At 56.5% G+C, this 13,083-nt stretch overlaps 1 pseudogene; it reads right to left on the reverse strand.

The window, feature by feature from the left end:
• Positions 1-5,237: 5,237 nt before the first annotated feature.
• LOC130023275 (uncharacterized) lies at positions 5,238-5,319 on the reverse strand (annotated as a pseudogene).
• Between the last annotated feature and the right edge of the window lie 7,764 nt (positions 5,320-13,083).

Raw genomic sequence — 13,083 nt, forward strand, 5'->3', positions numbered from 1 at the left:
GGGGGGTGCCGGCCGCTCGGCCTCCAGCACGCGGCCCGCCGGCCCCGCCCAGGCTGCGCGGCGTTGTGGGGTGCGGCGTGACGGAGCCCCGCTCGGCCCTCCTGGGGGTGTGGGGGGACCAGCCCCTCGGCCCGTTTCCCGGGGCCCGGCCGAGGCCTCCTCCGGGGCTGCCCGTGCGGGGGGCGTCGTCCTCTCCGGCCCCCCGCATGCAGGCGTCCCCTCAGTGCCCGGCGGGTGGGGAGGGGAGGCCGGAGCCCACTGAGGAGCAGTGGCCCCGGGGAGGCTCCCGAGCCCAGACGGGGGCGAGTGCTGGGGGCGGGGGCGCTCTGCGCTGACAGTCAGGGGACCCCTCCCCAGGGCAAGGCTGTTGGGGTTCCTGCCTGAGGTGGAGTTACCTGAGGGGCCAGGAAGGCGTCGCCCCGAGCCTGAGGGGGCGGGCGGACGGGAAGGGGGCGGCGTGGCAGGTGCTTTGAGGGTGAGACTGAGTGGGAAGGGGACAGCTGGCCCGGAAGAGAAGTGGGAAGAGGCTTTGTGGGTCCGGGAGGCCCCCTCCCTGCCCCTCCCCGCCTCTCCCCTGCTCCCTGCCCCTCCCCGCCCCTCCCCTCCTCCCCCTTTCCTGCCCCCTCTCATTTCTCTTCCCTGACCCTCTCTCCCTCCCCGCTGCCTTTGCCCTTCCCCTCTCCCCTTCTCTTTCCCATCTCTGCCCCTTGCCTCCCCTCCCCCCTCCCCCCTGCGCTGCTGGGCTGCAGAAGGGGCCTGTGCTCTCTGCCAGAGCAGGCAGTCCTTGGAGGGCCACGCCTCTGCTGGGGTGCCTCTCTCCTCAGACCACCCCCCTGGAGTCTCTTACACACACACACACACACACACACACACACACACACACAGGAGAGCCTGCTGCCTCCCCACGGCCAGACCTCCCCCAGGGTGGGGGGCGACCCTGCTCCTGTCCTGTCACTGCTGGCTTGTTCCCAACACTTAATAAGCATTTGTTGGAAGGAGTGTTCCTCCGGTTGCTTCCTCAAGTCTGCCTTACTGGGGTGACTCACGGGTGACACCCCAAGACAGAAAGGATGGGAGGAGCTGCCCCCCCCAGAGGGTGTGTGGTTCCGACTGTGAGATCCAACTGGCTTGTGGGGCAGCCCTTGGATTTTGGGGCGAACAAGGCACAGCTGTAGTTTGGAGCCTGAGGATCGCTAGATCTGCTGCGGCTGGGCCCCAGCTTGGGCGGAGCAGGTCAACGGGGACTGGCCCAGAGCCAAGGACACTTTCTCCTAGGATGAGACGGCCCCTCTAGGCAGGAGATGACTGGCCCCTGCTCTGGAGATGCCGGGGGCAGCCCGGCCCTGCTTCCAGCCTGCACCACATAAATAGACCTTGAAAATGGCTTGTGGGGCCGGAGAAATAGGACAGCGGGGAGGGTGCTTGCCTTGCATGTGGCAACCCATTCCAATCTCAGCCCTCCATGTACCGTCCCTTGAGCGCACCAGGAGTAATTCCTGAATGCAGAGCTGGGAGTAACCCGTGAGCACTGCTGAGTATGGCCCAAAAATCAAAATAAGAAAGAAAATGGCTTGTGATTTTATTTTATTTTTCCATTGTGATTTTTATCGTTTATTTTTATTGTGGCTTTATTTGTGTTGTAAACAGATTTTGGAGGCAGTGAAAACAGTTCGGTTCTGTGGTTTTGAGTGGCCTCCTGTGTGCGTATGCTGGAGAAACACACCAGGCTTGGGACTGTGCAGAGCGCCAGTCGCATTTCCTGCCGGGCTGACTGTCCAATCCGAAATGCCGGGGCATCTCTCTTAGCCGCAGGAGTCTCGGCTTTGATGTATAGCCTGGACATCCTCCCAGTCTTTTCAGTTCTTTTTTTTTTTTTTTTTGAGCTGCCATAACAGTGTGGGGGCCACTAGGGCAGCCTGGGCTTGGGAGCCCCTGTAGTGCCAGGGATAAAAACGCCAGCAGAGGAGTGAGCGTAAGAATGACATTGAGGGGCCGGAGCGATAGGACAGCGGGTAGGGCGTTTGCCTTGCACGAGGTCGACCCGGGTTCAATCCCTGTCATCCCATATGGTCCCCTGAGCACCGCCAGGAGTGATTCCTAAGTGCAGAGCCAGGAGTAACCCCTGAGCATTGCTGGGTGTGACCAAAAAAGCCCCCCCCCCAAAAAAAAAAGACATTGAGCCACCAAGGGAAGTTTCTTTCTCGTTTCTGGGCCACACCTGGCGGTGCTCAGGGCTTACTGCTGCCTTTGCACTCAGGAATCAGTTCCGGTGGGTCTCGGGGGGCCCTGTGGGGTGCTAGGGATTGAACCTGAGTCAGTTGCTTGCAAGCAGTGTCCTTCCTGCTGTATCACCATGCCAGTCCCAGCCTGGAAAGTTCTTAAAGTCAAAGGTGCCCAGCCAGGCCCCTGACCCTGGGCTCTTGGTTCCTATCCTGAGCGTGTGGTCACCATGCTCTGTGGGGTTTCCCTGCCTTGGGTCCAGCCCTGGCTGGGTCTTCCTTGAGGGAGTCCGGGTGCAGTGTGGCCCAGGGGCTCTGTGGGTCGCTGTGTGTCTGGAACTTTTCACGGCTCTGACAGCGTGACAGAGGTGCCTTCATTTTCACGTGGACGCAGGTGGTGTTTGCCCTTAAACTGTTGACAGTGAATTTATGGTGACTAGCCAGTCGAAGATTGCGGCTCTTGCTTTGGGACTGCAGGAAGCCCAGCCTTTGTGCCGGCTGCTGGCCATGCTTGCTTTCCATCTGCCTGACCATCCCAGATCATGTCTGGTGACCTGCACTCTGGGTCACAACCCTCATTTCTCTGTGCATGTGGCCCCTGTGGATGCCGTGTGACACATGCAGTGTCTGTCTCTGTGGTGATGTCATACCCGGTGATGCTCAGGGGTTACCCCTAGCACTGCACTCAGGAGTTACTCCTGACAGTGTTCGGCAGACCATATGGGATGCCAGGGATCCCACCTGGATCAGCCTCATGCAAGGCGAACCTCCCCCCCTCCCCCCCCCCGCCACGGTCACAGTGCTCTCCCCACTCTGTGGTGATGTCTTGCTCCATGGCATGTGCCACCCTTGTATTCCCGAGCTCCCATCCATGCCCAACAGGGACTGTCACCTCAGCGGCTGTGAGTGGGACATTTCTTTACGGTGGTGACTGGGGTCGACTTGAGCTTGGACTTCAGTGGGTGGCCATGAGCCTGGAGTCAGGTTTCCTCGCCCACAGGTGGCTGTCCGTGCCCTGGTGCCTGCCTCCCTTGCTTTGTGGCCAACTTCGTTTTTCAAAGCAGTGTGGGTGCTGCGATGGGCCCAGCTGCTAGAGTGCCTGCAGGCATGTGCCAGCCTGGTTCTGTCCCTGGCACCGCAGGCTTCACCCTTGGGCTGGTCAGGTGTGGCATGGACTGGGTTCTGACCCTGAGCCCTCCAAGCTCACCTCTGGCCTTTGGTCCCTCGGAAGGGTGTCAGGAAAGCTCTGCGAGCGTGTTCCAGTCTCTCGGGGCTGGAGCTCTTCCAGTAGCTCGCTTGGTGTCTTGGTCCCTGGGTCGGGGCGCTGTCGCAGCTCACTTTCCTGCATGTTCTCAGACACGTCTCTGCAGGCCCATCTTTCCGGAGATTTATTTATTTTTATTTTTTATTTTTTTGCTTTTTTGGTCACACCCGGTGATGCACAGGGGTTACTCCTGGCTCTGTACTCAGGAATCACTCCTGACAGTGCTCAGGGCACCATATGGGATGCTGGGAATCGAACCCAGGTCGGCCGCATGCAAGTCAAACGCCCTACCCACTGTGCTATTGTTCCAGCCCCTTTCCGGAGCTATAGAGCAAGTTTCTGGTTAAGTCTTAGGCGTCTGCTGGCTCATTGTGTCCTGGTGGTGCTGGTGTCTCTGGTTTAATCTGGCTTTAGGGGCGTCCTAATCAGGAGCCTGGGTACCACTCCCTGTGATCATGGGCCTGATGCTTCTGTTTCAGTGCTGGGATCCCACTCCGGCCCTGCAAGCCATCTCCCAGCCCAGGTCTTTCGCCAGGTGGCCAGTCTGACTGACTTCCCTTCCTGAAGTGCCTTTTAGCGGCGTTCAGGTGATGTCCAGGTGTTTTCTCTTGTGTGGCTCCAGCTTTCTGTCTTTTCTCTCTTGATGTTTTTAAATATTGAAATCTAATCTAGGAGGTGGCTGAATGGGCTGGGCTCAATTTTCACGAGCAGGAGGACCAGGTCTGACCCACTGGCCACTGGTCTGCGGGTGGGTCTGGACCACTGGCACCCAGTGGGATTGAGCAGAGCTGGGAGTAGCTCTGAAGCTGTTGGGGATGGCCCCAAGACCCCAAGCTAAGAAGCAGAAGGAATCAATTCAGTTAAAAAGGCTGAAGGGGGTTGAGGCCCGGCACCCCACAGGGCCTCGCGAGCCCTGCCAGGAGTGATCCCCGAGCACCACTGCATAAGCCCCTCGCCCCCGTGTGTGGAGAAAATAGACAGAAGAGTCTGGAAGGTGCCTGGCATGGGTGTCAGGAGGTCAGCAGGTGTGGCTGGTGTCCATGGAAGCAGGCATGGGTTTTCTGTTGTTTATTTTTGGGATACACCCGGTGGTGCTCAGGCATCACTCCTGGCTCTGCACTCAGGAATTTCTCCTGGCAGTGCTCAGGGACCATAACGGATGCTGGGAATTGCAAGGCAGATGCCTTCCCTGCTGTGCTATGGCTCCGGCCCCAGGCCCGGGTTTTCTGCACATCGGACAGGGACAGCTCTGCACCTCTGGCCTCTCCTGCCTCCTTCCTGCCCTGCTCCATTGTCCCATTTTGTGCCCCTTCCAAGCATGTACCCCCCATCCATCCCCATTTGTGCCCTTGCCACACCCCATGTGTTGTGGCTTGTCTCCCACCACATTCGCAGTCCTGCCTCCATCCCCACTTGCTGCCCCTTCCCCGCCCGCCCCCTTTGTTTCCCAGTTGATCATGGGGCGGTGCCTGTGGCTCGCACACACCTGCCTGTGTGCCTGAGTGTGCACATTCTGTTGTGACCCAGGGAGGGGACAGCTGCCGCTGCACTTGGCGCAGGCAGGCAGCCGGACCGAGTCAGCTGCTGGCTTGCCAGGCAGGCGCCTTCTGCTGCTGAGCCATCCTCTGAGGGCCTCCCTGAAACAGATTGTATTTTGTTCTGGGGGAATGGAGAGTGCTCTGGGCGCCGGCCGACCCCTCAGGCCCGAGGATGGGGCTGTGCCCGCCGCTCCCCCGTGCCCGCCCTGGATCTGCTTCTGTGTGCCACCCTTGCGCAGGGACCAGGCTAATCTCTGTATCATTCCAATTTTAGTGTATGTGCTGCCGAAGCGAACACCCTGCTTCTGCTTCTGAAGACTTTGTTTTCATTTTGTTCTTTTGGGCTGATCCCGGAGGAGCTCAGCACTTTCTCCTGCTGTGCCATAAGGGTGCTGGGGCTTGAACTCTGGGTTGGCTGTATGCAAGGCAGTGCACTTCCCGCTGTGCTGTTGCTCTGGTCCCGTGACTTTTCTCAGATCACTTTCTCCATCCACGAAAGAAAATGATTCCCTCTCTAGGAGCCTTCACGTTTCTAGTGCCATGCGGGCATGAGGACTTGGTGCTGTAGCCCTGCCCTGGAGACACAGCTGCCTCTGCTCGTTGGAGGAGCTCTTCCATCAGGCCCCTTTCTGCCCAGCCCAGACCTCCCCTTCCCGTGACAGTCCTAGGAAGCAGGTTTGCCCTGACTGTTTCATCAGTCTTTCTCCTTGTTTCAGTGTAAACTGCATTTCACAGAATGCTACCTGGGTCCTGTCTCGCAGAGAGCATGACCTGGATACTGACCTGGGTGATCGCTGACAGGCATCTGGCTGCTAGGGAGATGGTGCCCTTGCTGGCCTGACTCTGTCCTCAGTTGCTGGGGAGGAGGTTGGCGCCTGTTGGCCTGTCCTCAGCTGCTGGCCCCTGGTTTCCCCACATCCTCGGAAGCTTCGCCTGAGACTTCATCCACTTTAGAACAGGTGTGCGATGGGGCCTGAGCAATAGGACAGCGGATAAAATGCTTTGTCTTGCATGTGGCCAGCCCAGATTTTCAACCCTCAGCATTCCATATGCCCCACCCCCCCAGCTCCACCAGGAGTGATCCCTGAGTGCAGAACCAGGAGTCAGCCCTGAACACTGCTGGGTGTGGCTCTCCCCAAAAATAGAAAGCCAAAACCAATGTGGGGTTTGTGTTTCTTTGATCAGTATCATTCAACTAAAAGAAATTCGGGATGTGTTTTACTGAGATACAATTCACGTATGAAAACATTTGAAAGGTTATGTAACCAGCTAATTCCAGAACATTTACTCACCCCAAAGAAATCCCGTCCCATTGGCAGCCCTCCCTTCTCCCCGGCAGCCTCTGGTCTCCTTGCCGCTCCTGGGCCACTTCCTGTAAACGGGGCCTCGCAGTCTGGTCTCTGGCACTGATTTGTGTCAACATTTTGTTCTTCCCATGACCTGATACTGTCACCCTGTGCCGGGGGGCACATCAGGTGGTGGACATTGGGCGGGTCACCCACATATGTTGTCACTGTCATTGTAACTCCAGAGTAGGCTTGTGAGTGTTTGTCCAGCATTTAATTTTTTTGTTACATTCCTCTACAGATTTTTTGGGGTGGAGAAGTTTGGTCAGAGCCAGCCAGTGGCGCTCGGGCTGTTCCTGGCTCTGTGGTGAGGAGCCCATGTGCGTCAGGGGTCTAACCAGGCTGGGGCTGCAGCAGCCGCATGCAAGGCCATGCCTTACAGGACTGGAGAGAGCACAGTGGGGAGGGCACTTGCCTTGCATGCCACCAACCTGGGTTTAATCCCCAGCTTCCCACGTGATCCCGTGAGTGTGCCAGGAGTAACCCTGAAATACTTCAGGGTGCGGCCTGTCTGCCACTCTGCAGGGTCTTGCATCAGTATTTTGGCTATTCCCTTGGGGCTACACCAGGAGTGGAATTTATGACTGTTTGGGGCCACACCCTGAGGTGCTATGGGGCCATGCCATGCTGAGAATTGAACCTGGCCTGTGCAATTAGCTCTCTGCCCCGTTTTTTTTTTTTTTTTTTTTTTTTTTTTTTAGCTCATTTAATCTTTAAAGTTCCCACACTCATATCATGACCCTCGACACTGCCAGCCTGTGACCTGGAGCGCAGGCTACTAACTTGCAGTCTGCCTGGCAGCGGGGAGACATAGGCGCTTGGAGTCCCCTTCTGAGGACCCCTCCTGACAAGTCACCTGCTGAGAGCCTCCCAGGCTTGGTCACCAGGCACCAGGCCACATCTGGGTGGGGGTACACACTCATTCCTCCTGGACACTGGCCCCTCACTGCCCACCCCTCTGTCCCTGGTAGGGCTGCCGCGGGGTAGGCAGCCACTGGCTCAGCTCCCTCCTGGGAGATGCCACTGCCACTTGGCATGGTTGGCTCCTCCTGTGCCCTCAGTTTTCTCTTCTGCATTCACAGAGACCACAGCCCCTCACCCTGACCCAACTCTGGGTTTTCCTATTGCTTTCCTTGTCAAGAAGTCGAGGACTAAGTCAACCCACAAACACATGTGCAAGCTCCCCTGAAGCTGCTGTTCCCAGGGTCCCCTCTGTGGGTGCCCCACTCGGACTCCCACCTTCCCGTTCCCGGGATCCCCTCTTTTGGCGCCCCCCTGACTTCTGTCTTCCGGAGGTCCCATCTGTGGGTGCCCCCACCCCCACTGGAACCCTCAACCTCCCGTTCCCCCACCCGCACCAAGACTTCTACTTTCCTGTTCCCATTAGTGCACTTGTTCCTGGGAACTTCTTCTTTTTCTGTTTTTGGGCCATACCCAGCCATGCACGGGAGCACTCCTGGTGCGGCTTGGCCTCTGCACATCTTTCTGGCCTGCATTTCTTCTCTTTGATGATTCCCACCCATTCTGCTTTGGCACTGACTGGTTGGGGGAACTCAGGCACCCTGCAGTCGCACTCACCCCCTGACTGCGGTTCCCAGAGGGAGGCCCTAGCAACCTCACTGAGCACATGTGGGCGGCACTGGGCCCAGCAGGCTCGTTAGGCTGCTGCTGTGGCCACGGAGCCTCCCTCCTGCCTGTGTGGCTGTTGCCGTTGAGCTGCGAGTGTGGTGCTTTAGGCGAGCCCGACTGCGCCTCGTTTGCTCTGATCCTGAGTGTGGACTTGAGTTGCCTCCTGACGCCGAGTCCCCCTTTGTATCCACAGTGTGTTCAGTGTCTCTGTCCTTGTCTCCGTGCCATGTTGGGCTTTTTTTTAGGGCAGAAGTGGTGCTTCATTCCTGGTCTCCTGATGGCCCAGTTGGGATCAGCCTCCTCTGCTTGGCGAATTCTCAGACACACGTGTGTTAACAAGCCTGAGGGGCCCCCACCGCCCTGATGGCTTCTGCTCTAAGGCTCTGTGGCTGCACTCCTGGGCCTGAATGGTGGAGTAGATGGCGAGTGACAATTGTCTTGGAGGGGGCACCTGGCAGTGCTCCAACCGTGAGCTCTCCCCAGCCCTTTGGTGTCCTCTGGGGTCACACTTGGTGGCGCTTGGGCTGCTCTCGGCTTGGTTCTGGTGCCCCTCCCGATGGTGCTGGGGAGAGTCCTCCTGTGTGACCAAGCGTCTCTGAACCAGCTCTCTCGCCCCTCATCTGGGTCTTGATCCAAGCTACCTCCGTACTTGTCATGTCCTTTGTGGATTTTAAATAAGCATGTTGGGGAGAGCTCTTGCTGTGCACGCAGTGACCCGGGTTCGATCTCTGACACCCCGTGTGGTCCCCTGAGTCCCACCAGGAGTGATCCCTAGTGCAGAGCCAGAAGTAAGCCCTGAGCACTGCCAGGTGTGGTTCTGAAACAGAAACAAGCACACACCAAAACCAAAAAAAGGCTTATTCTTTGGATAGTTTGAAATTTGTTAAATGCCTGCACTGCCAGAACTCAGTTTCCCCCATGGACCCACGCCATTGGAGACATCTGTGACAGGGTCTGGGTCACTCCCATGTGTTCTACTTGGCTTCCAGCCACCAACCTCAGTCTTCCTCTTGGTGCTGAGGCCAAGCGTGGGTCTGGCATGAAAGGCAGGTGATCCAGCTAGTACTTCAGGGCCATGTTTCACATTCTGTTTGGGTGTCACTGCTTCCTCTGATGAGTGACCATTTTCTCAATTCTCCTCGGTCCTGCCTTGGTCTCCTTGGTGCAGGCTGGAGAAGCGCTGGCTAGTGTTTGTAGAACGTCCCTCACTGTGACTTTGGCCGAAGTCTTTCTTGCTTATGATCAGACTGGTCCTGGGGTCTGGGCAGGACCCAGAGTTCCAGCTCTGTGGCCCAGCATTGCCGGCTCTTAGACAAGCCCCAGGCCTTTGGAGAAGTGGTTGATTCTAGAGCTGGCTAGAGAGAGGTCAGAAAGTGCCTGGAAGGTTCTAGAAAGTCAGGGTTCTTATCACTGGAGGAGTGCGTATCTGAGGGATGGAGACCCGCCACTGGCTGTGCGACCGTTGGAACCCTTGTGCACAGTTTTCACATGTACAAGTCTCGTGTACAGGTCCCAGCTGAGCAGGTCCCACATGTGCAGGTCCCACGTGAGCAGGTCCCAGGTGAGCAGGTCCCATGTGTACAGGTCCCAGATGAACAGGTCCCATGTGTGCAACCAGGTCCCACGTGAGCAGGTCCCATGTGCACAGGTCCCAGGTGAGCAGGCCCCAGACTGAGCAGGCCCCATAGTGAGCAAGTTCTGTGTGAGCAGGCCCAGAGTGAGCAGGTCCCGTGTGAGCAGGCCCAGAGTGAGCAGGTCCCACGTGCACAGGCCCCAGCTCTGACGTGGCTTTCTGGACAGATTTGGGCTGGGCTCGGGCTGTGTCAGTGCTGGGACCAGTGGTGAGTGCTATGCTAAGATTAGGGCTGGGTTAGGGTCAGGACTGGGTGAGGACTGGGGTTGGTGCTGGGATTAGGGTAGGGCGAGGGTTAGGTTTGGAGTTGGTGTAGGGCTGGGGTCGGGACTAGGAGAGGACTGGGGTCAGGGTCGAACCAAGGCTCAGGCTCAGGTAAGGCTGCTAGTTAGGCCAGGTGATAGGGTTCAGGATCAGGTTCGACCAGGCTCGAATTTGGCTCAGTGTTAGAGTGAGGATCGGCGCTTCTGCTCGGTTGGGCCCTCAGTTACGTAGGGGCGAGGTTGGGGTTTAGAGCCTAGGGTTGAGGTTTAGCTCTAGGTTCAGGGCTAGGGGTAGCGGCTGAGTGAGTGGCAGGGATCATGGATGAAGCTTAGGGTTATGTTAGTCTAGGGCTAGGGATTAGGGCGAGAGGTCAGGGTTAGGGTTAGGGTCAGGGTCAAGCTACAAGCGGAATTAGGGCTAGGGATTGGAGCTGGAGGCTAGGGTTAGGGTCAGGGTCAGGCTAGGAGTGGAGCAAGGGCTAGGGATTGGGGTGAGTGGTTAGGGTTAGGGTCAGGGTGAGGCTACGGGTGGGGCTAGGTTGGGTCTAAGGATTGGCTAGAGGTTAAGGTTCAGGTAAGAGGTAGGGGCTGGTGTTGGGTTCTTGGGATGGTGGGGTAGTGTTAGGGCTTGCGGAGCGTCTAGGTTGGAGTTGGTTAGGGTTAGGGCTAGTGTTGAGGTGTGTTTGGGGTGAGACTGGTGTGAGTATAGGTGACGGAAACTAAAGGGTAGGGTTTGCACTAGGTCTAGGGTTAGAGATTTTGTAGGATTAGGGTTAGGAGTATTATTTGGGGTAGGATTGGTTTATGGTTATGGTTAGGTTGAGGGTAGTGTAAGTTTAGATGTAGGATAAGGTTAGTTTAGGATGGGCTAGGGAAAGGTTTAGGATTGGTTTTAGTGACTTTTTTTTTTTTGTGGCCTCACCCAGTGATGTTCAGTGGTTACTCCTGACTTTGTACTCAGGAATTATTCCTGGTGGTGCTCGGGGGGCCATTTGGGATGCCGGGGATTGAATCCTGATTGGCTGCATGCAAGGCAAGTGCCCTTCCCGCCGTGCTATCGCTCTGGCCCTCAGGTTTTCGTGTTACAGTAGGGTCAGAGTTAGGGTTAGGATCAGGGTCAGGGGCAAGGTTATGTAAGGGTCAGACCTTTTGGGTTAAAGTTAGGGTTCAGGTTAGGGTTAGCATCAGGGTTAGGTTTAAGTTTATGGGTAGGGTTAGGGACAGGAATGTTAGGGTTAGGGTAATTGTTAGGGTCAGTGTCAGGATCAGGGTCTCATATAGGGTCAAGGTCAGAGTTACGACCAGGGTCAGGATTAGGGCAGGATGGTAGAATTGCACATTGTATTGGTGCATATGTGAGTGTATGGGGTCGGGCATACACAGTGTAGGGGATTGTATGAGTATGTGGGTGGGACACACAGCGTGTCATGTCCTTGCTCTGCTGGGCAGCCTGGTTTTCAGTCTGGCTGAGACAGTTTCCTGGGTGCCATTGCTTCTGCTCCCTCCGGTGGCTTTGGTTTCCCTGATGTTCTTCAGGCAGGGCTTGTGCTGGTGCTTAGGGCTCGACCTGACTCCTCTTGTCCCCTGTTTTTCAGAGGATCTGGACAGGCCTTCCCTCTGTCTGCCCTGCTGCCCCCTGCCCAGTCCCTGCCTGGCAGCGGCTCAGCACAGTGCAGTGGCCTTCCCCCTCCTTTCAGGGTCTCTCCCAGCCAGACCCCAGTCTGATGTCACCAGAAAGTTAGGATTGGCTTCTGGCATTAGGGAGGCCAGCAAGGGGACGTGAGTGGGTCTTGGGGTTCTTGTCTTGTGTCATCCTCTGCCCTGTCCATCCTGTCTCCCACCCTCGCCCCAGGCGCTGGCCTTCGGAAATCTCCTGTCCCTTACTGTCTGTGGCCCAGTACTTGACCACAAGGTTGGTGGGGCACGGGGAGACTTTCTAACTGCGTCCCAGGTACTCACTTGGTCATGTCCTTCAGCCACCGCCACATCCTCCTCCTCCTCCTCCTCCCCCTCTTCTCCCTTGTCTGTCATGTCCTGACTCTTCCTCCTCCTCCTCCTTCCCCCTTGCTGTTCCTGCTCCATCTGTACTCCTGAAGCTTTTCTCCCTGCTCCTGCTCTTTCTCCTCATCCTTTTCTTACCCTCCCTCCTGCTGTTTTTCTTTCACCACCTTTTTTCTTTTCCTTGCCCCCCCAAAAATTTATTAAAACACCGTGATTTACAAAGTACATTTATTTTCGGTATTCAGTATTCCACCACCAATGTGCCCTTTCCACCATCAATGTCGCAGTTTCCCGCCCACCCCAAAACCTTTTCCTTTATTTATTTTGACTCTTTTATTGAATCACTATGAAACAGACCCTTACAAAGTTGTTTATGATTGGGTTTCAGTCATGCAGTGTTCCAACACCCATCCCTCCACCAGTGTACATTCCCCAGTACCAGTGTCCCCAGGTTCCCTCCCATCGCCCCCACTCCCTGCCTGCTCTTCCTTTATTTTTGTATGTTTATTTTTTTAAGACTGCTTCTTTAGCAGATGCAAAATAATTGACTTTATATTGCTTGTTACGTTATCTCGTGATGGTGTTGTTAAAATCCTGGCCTGAGGATTTCCTGAGCTATTAGGTGCACCTGGTGCTCACTCATGGCGCTCACTCGTGAGCTCAGCAGGCTTCCACGCAATGCTCCCGTCTGATTTGCTCTGTGAGGTTGGAGGCGTTGCTTTAGGAGCTTCAGAGCCGATGTCGGCTACCTTGTCTCTGGCTGGTAGAGACTGATCTCCAGGATCAGTTGTGAGGCAGGGCCGTTCTCCAGCAGGGTCAACCATCCGCCTCTTTCTGTTATTGTGAGGAAGATGCTATCCGTGGTGTTGTCCTGGGCCGGCCTGGCATGAGTGGTGCAACAGGTGTCACCTGTTCTGGGAAGGACCTAAGAGATGTCACTGTTGTGAGCTCTGCACAGCTCCTTTGCTGCCACAGTGCTCAGGGGTACTCTTGGCTCTGTGCTCCAGAGACACCTTGAGATGCTCAGGTGACATCTGTAAGCTTGTGCTGTCTCTCCAGACCTAGAGCATTTTTTGGGGGGGCGGTCTTGTTTGTGTGTAAGCCATACCTGGTGATGCTCAGGGGTTACTCCCGGTTCTGCACTCAGGAATCAGTCATGGTGGTGCTCGGGGACTATATGGGGTTGTGGG

The sequence above is a fragment of the Sorex fumeus genome, unplaced genomic scaffold (genome assembly GCF_029834395.1).
Source record: "Sorex fumeus unplaced genomic scaffold, SorFum_2.1 ptg000022l, whole genome shotgun sequence".
Classification (NCBI taxonomy): Eukaryota; Metazoa; Chordata; class Mammalia; order Eulipotyphla; family Soricidae; genus Sorex; species Sorex fumeus.